Raw genomic sequence first — 6,165 nt, 5'->3', positions numbered from 1 at the left:
GGGCATGGTGGTGGCGGTGGTGGCGGTGGTGGCGGTGGTGGCGGTGGTGGCGGCGGCGGCGGCGGCGGCGGCGGGAAGGCGGGCGCACGCGGAGCTGCACGGCGGAGACTGCGCTCTGTGCCCAGCGCGCGCCCCAAGTCACCGGGAGAGCGCCCCTCACCCCGCGCGCTCCGGCCCCGCCCCCGGCCCCGCCTCCGCGGCCCCTGCCCGGCGGGAGCCCGGCCCCCAGCCCCTGTGCCCCCTCTGCGCCCTCGGCGTCCGGTCTCCAGGGCGAAGGCCTGGCACCCGCTCTCCTCCAGCTGGGGGCGGGGGCGCTTCTGCCAACCCCCCCCACCCCCGCCACCCTTCTTAAAGTGGGTGCTGGGAGGGGCTTAGAGGAAACAAGGTTGGCCGCCAGGGGATGATCCTGGAAGTCAGGCGGGGGGACTCGGGGGAGCATTGCACCATTCTCTCCGCTTTTGTGATGTTCGAGAACATCCCAGTTATACAGTTAGAACGGGTAGCGGGGCCACCTGGGGGTGGGAGGCACTCTCTCCCACTCCCAGCCTGCCTCTGGGTGTGCCCAGCAGGTCCCCTCTGCGCCCAGTTGGGGATCCCATTCAGCACTCTCTACCCCTCACGTGTGCTTAGGACCGAGGGGGCCGAGAAGCCGGAAAGCCGGGACCCCGGACCCCAGCACCCTCCTGGGCACAGCTGCGCGGAAGCCAGCGTCTCCGAGATTGTGGGTCCCGCGCGTTCGCAGGGCGGGGGAAGGAGCAGCTTGTGCCAAGGCAGAGCTGTATGTTTGGGGCACCACGTGTCTCAGCGGGGCTGGAATTCATCTTCGGAAGCGGGTGAGGCAGGAGGTGACAGGAGGTGAGCAGAAATCCTCCGCTAAGCGCACAGGGCCACGAGGGCACCTAGAAGGGTTTTGAGCAGAGGTGAGCCCCGTCCTGTTGCGTTTCTGTGAGGTCGCCGCTGCTCCCTGGCGGAGTGTGGATCGGAGGGGCACACATTGCCCGTGCCCCAGCCCTGGAGATTTCCATTCAGTAAGTCAGGGGCAGAGCCTGGGAAGCTGTGTTTTGCAAGAGGCCAGTGTGACTCCATGTCTCTGGCTTATTAGGAAGAAAACGAAGGGCTCGAGGCCTGGACGTGAGGTTGGAGGAAGCACATACGGGCGGGAAGGGAGGCAGGCGGCCGTGGTCGGAGATCAAGTCGCTGGAGTTCGGGATAATGATGAAGCCCTCTTCAGGAAGCTGGCGTGCATGATGAGTCTTAAAGAGTGGTGTTTGGCGGGCGGCGTTTCCTGAACTTGCCGAGTCTTAGACCTGTCGGGTACCCCGCAGGACTGACGCTCCACAGAACCCGCTGTGGCCAGTCCCACTGAGGCAGTGGGAGTCGGGGAGGTTTTTAAGGAGAGCAGTGACTTGGTCAGATTACATTTTAAACAGATCTCTCTGGTGGCTTCAGAGCGGAGTGCTTGTGGGGCAGTGGGGGGCCCGGTGACAGGGGCTTGGAGTTCCAGATGGAATTCTGGTGACACGTGGTCTGAGAGGTCGGTAATGCCCTGCCCGGGTGGCCAAGAAGGGGAGTCGCACCCTGGCTCCTTACTGCTTAGTCCGAGGAGATGGCACTGGCCAACGGGCAAAGGGGGCTTCTTGGCTGAACACAGCCATACACCGTCGACCGGTCCTCCGTCAGTGCGTGCTGGCACGTCCCCGGTGCCCTGTGTGTGTTGCACACTCACACGGGTGTCTACGATCAGGATTCCCTTTTTGGTTCAGCTAGGACATTGATCTTTGAATCTCTGGAGCGTAAGATCCATGAGTAGATTCACTTGCCCGCTCAGGGTTTTGGGAGGGAATGCTAGGCCAGGCATGGGGTTTGGAGGTGAAGGCACATGGCCCCGGAGCCCACAGGCTGCACCTAGATCGAGGCTGGGACTATGCGTAAGTGCCATGAGGGAGGATGAGAGGCACTTTGGGAGCCCACGGGTGGGCGTCTAACTTCTGGGGCATCTGAACTTTCCACAGCAGGTGACATTAAGCTTACAGGGCACGGACAGGTGACCAGGATCACAACAGGAGGACACAAGGGACGGGCCTTCTGGACAGGAAAGAGCAGAGGCGGGGGACTGGGGCCGAGCAAGGCCCTGAGCCCCGGACTCCTACGATAGGAGACAGATCTGCAAGGAGCTCCTGTGGAAGCGAGCCCTCGATGTCAGACGGCCTCACCTTAGGAACAGGGGATCCCAGGGGCCAGGCCAAAGTGAGCGTTGTCGGCTGGCTGCAGTTACCTGTAGCCAGAACACGGGATGGCCAGTTCCCCGTGTTCCCCCGCCCCCACGTGGACTTCTTAGTCTGGGGCCTGTGCGCTCTCTCCAAGACCCTTTGTTCTCGGCTGGCAGCTTCCGCCTTGCCTGCGCGGACCCCGTGTTGCCAGCTCCTCCCAGGCCACTGACCTGCTGCCCTGCCGGCACGTCATCGGGGGGGCATTTCTGCTGAGGTCGGCTTCTTCTGCCTGGAGGCTCGCCAGGGCCTCAGTCTCCCAGCGCCCGCTAGCCTGGCCCCACGCCCTTAGGCGGGCGGAATTCATGCTGGAAGAATGGGGGTCAGAGTTCAGTCCCAAAGCCGGGGGCTCTAGAGAGGGTCCCAGTGGGGATCTTCAGGGACACAGTCGTGGGGGCTGGGGATCCTTGCCCGGACAATCTAGGAGTCAGCAGAATGGGACAGAGGAGAGCTGGATTCCTGGGGAAGACTGGGGGAGGGGGCTTCCTGCAGGTTAATGCCACAGAAGGGGCACCGGGCTCGGAGTCCAGGGCAGAGGGGGCCCGGGGACGCCGGGGTCCCACGGTGCAATAAATACCAGGGGCCGACCTTTATTGAGCTTTCACTATGCCAGGCCCTGCAGAGTATTTCACGAGTATCCGTTCGTTGGTTCTCTGCAAAGGCCCTGTGAGGGGTACTCGTCACCGAGGAGGACACAGCCCAGGCTCACCCGGCTGGTCAGTACAGAGCTGGGGGTGAATCGGGTGGGCCGGCCAGCTCCAGATCTTTGCTCTTACCGCCCCCTCTGCTGGCTTATTGTGCAGATGGGGACCCAGGGGGCCAGAGAGGAAGTGCCTGGCTCCAGGTCACCCTGTGGAGCAGAGTGGAGCCCTCATCCTGCCCACCAGCCCCAGGGATCCTGGGCTCCCTGACCACCCGAAGGCTAACGGAGACAGCTCTGCTTAAAACCAGGACCAGAGAAGGGGGCATGGCTGGTCCACATCTCTGTCGACCTGGGCTTCGGTCCCGGATCCACAGCCGTCCGCTTTGTCTGAGACCGAGGGGACCCGGCAAAGCGGGACAGTTGGGGACCCAGAACGTGGGACTTTGGAGAAATGGGACCGTCCAGGGCAAACCAGGACGTGCTGGTTCCCCCATTTCCGGTGTAGTGTGACCGTCTGGACACGCGTGCTCTGTGATCACGCTTTGTGTGTACGTGTGCTGCGTTTTCTTGGACACGCGTGCTCTGTGATCACGCTTTGTGTGTGCGTGTGCTGCGTTTTCTCATGCGACTCTGCAAACCGTGGCTGTGCGTTTTCTCAAGGTGCGCGCGTCTGTGTGTCTGACGGCGCACGCGTGTCCGTCTGTGTGTCTCCACCTCTACCCGTTCCATCCGCCTGCCCCGGGACGTTCTCTGTGTGTGTCTGTGAACCTCCCTGCCAGTGAGCCTGTGTCCGAGGGTCACGTGTTCTCCAGGTGGCCCTGTCTAGTCACCTGTGTCCCTGCCGTGGGCTTGTCGCTCCGCCGGCCCCTAGTGGCTCAGCCAGCCTGCTCTCCACTTCCTCTGACGCTGTTTCTCAGTCCAGCCGCTGGACACTCAGGCCCGGCCCGGCTGGGAACCACCCCAGGCGGAGGCAGCATTCCCCCCTCGGCCCTCCCACAGCTCTGGGGGGTTTCACCATGAGCGGTGGGGGCAGAGGAGAAAGAAGGGGTGTGGGGTCGCCAGGCCAGGCCCAGGAGGTGCCGTCACTTAATTGTCACAGCCACTGAGGTACATGGATTAGGGAACCTAAACTCAGACAGGCAGGGTACGGGCCCAAGGCCACGCAGCCAGGAGGAGGTGGATCTGGCTCCTGCCGCCAGGCCACCTGACCGCTGCCTTTGGTACTGCGGGTGCGTGCGTGCGTGCCTGCCCCACCCCCCCACGGGCCTTGCGCAGGCAGAGACCACCTCCAGTTTGTCTGCAGGTCTCCAGTGCTCAGCGCAGGCCAGGGCACCCAGCGGACGCTGCGCGAAGGTGTGCCGAGCGGATGCCCGCTCTGGAAAGTGACAACCTCAGCTCTCATTAGTCTGATTTATACTGGTGCTGGGGTCCTCTGGGTGCAACGCTGGGGAACGGGTGGCTATAAATTATCAGAAAACACGGCCACTGTCTCGGCTTCGATTTCGGTGCAAAAGAAGAAGGGAAATTGATGGCTGACAGCCCCGCACCGGAAGGCCATCCCGCTGACAGTGCGGAGCACGTGACGGGGCAGAGGCCCTCCGCCGTCCCCCACGTGGGCCCATCCACCTGCTGCCTGGAGGTGGCCACAGCGGGGTCAGCTGCCTCTCATCGATCGCCTGCTCGGGATGCCAAATGGTGCCTTTGAAAGTCCATAAAGAAAGAGACACCATCGGTGCCTGATCAATCACGCTCACCGCCCCTGTGTGGCACGGCAGGCGCAGCACAATGCCTGCTGGTCACGGCGCTCAATCAGCACTGCGGGCTAATGGCCTCTCAGACGAGGGCGACGCCCACCTCCTCGCCCTCATCCCCAGAAGCCTGGCTCCCTGCGGCCGCCCTAATCGAGGTTGACTGATGTGGGGCGTGAGGGTCTTTCAGGGCCCCTGGCTCCTCCTGGGGGCAGCGGGCAGGACAGCTGCTCAGCCTCCCAGATGTCCAGGGGCAGCCATTCCCTTCTGCCCGTCGGCGGGCAGCTGGGTGAGCCCTGGGAGCCCCACCTGAGGGGTCTGGGCCTCGGGCCTCCACCGACCCCCCGGGAGGTGAGACCACATGGCTCCGCTCAGGAGGCCTTGGAGCGGGGGCTGGGCGCTGGCTCGCTTCCCTGGCAAGTTCAGTGCCCCCTCTTTCCCAGCGCGCCCGCCTGGGCTGTGAGTAACGAAGGGGGTTCGTAGCCCTTGATGGCGATCGCATTAGTGCTGATAACTCGAAAATTAATCACCCGAATGAGACCTGCCCCGAATTCCGGCGGCACCGCACTTCCTGCCGAGCCGCAATTGCGTGACCCGTCCTCACAGCCCCAGGATGTGGCTATTTAATGAGCGTTCCTCTCTTGCTTGCTGGAGTGTTTGTAAATATGATTCACGGTGCATCGTTACCTCCGCTGAGCGCCCGGAGCATCTGAGCATCCCAGGGCAGCCAGCAGCCTGGCAGCTGACCCCCCTCGGCGTCCCCCAGAGCTCCTTGCACCCCGCTGCCCCCGCAGGACTCGGCATCGCCCTGAGGACTCTGGGCCTGGACAGAGCTGCCCCTCGCTTCCGCAGAACCAGGGTGGAAATCAGGTCACACTTCATATCGTGTCTGGAACAGTCAGTCAACAGGCCTTTGAGGAGGCGCCCCCCGTCTCCGAGGCCTGACTGGGCCACTGGTTCTCGGGAGCAGGGAATGACCCCCCGAAGGCACGACCCCTCCGGGCCCCCACTTAGCCCGTGTGCCCCGCCTTCCTCATGGTGGAGAGAAGCGAAAACAGCCGAGGAGGTTCTGTGGGAAGCACCCGGCTTCGCAGGCGAGAGAGAAGCTCGGAATGGAGCTCCTTCCTTCACCCAAATTGGGGGTTCTCCTGGGCCCAGGTGGCCTCACACCCGGGCTGACGAGGCCTTTACCTGCCTGCCCCACTCCTTGAAAAGCCGCCATTTCTGATTCTGCCTTTGCCTTGTCCTGACGAAGTTCCCACTTGGCTTGGGTGCCTCAGAGATGGGGAGCTCTGGCGAGGGGAGGCGGGTGCTGCCTGCCGCTGTCACTTTGGAGGCACAGATGAAGGACAGCAGTGGGAGACCAGGCCCCACCGTAATGAGAGCCGCTGGCCCCTGGCCCACGGGGGGGATGGGACTCACTGACCCATTACCGGTGACCCGTCCATCCTCACTCTGCCCTGACACATTCATCACCCTGACAGCTGACACAGCTGTCCTGGGGAGT

This window comes from Pteropus medius, unplaced genomic scaffold (assembly GCF_902729225.1).
Source record: "Pteropus medius unplaced genomic scaffold, Ma_sr-lr_union100, whole genome shotgun sequence".
NCBI classification, from domain to species: domain Eukaryota; kingdom Metazoa; phylum Chordata; class Mammalia; order Chiroptera; family Pteropodidae; genus Pteropus; species Pteropus medius.
This window is presented reverse-complemented; position numbering follows the sequence as displayed.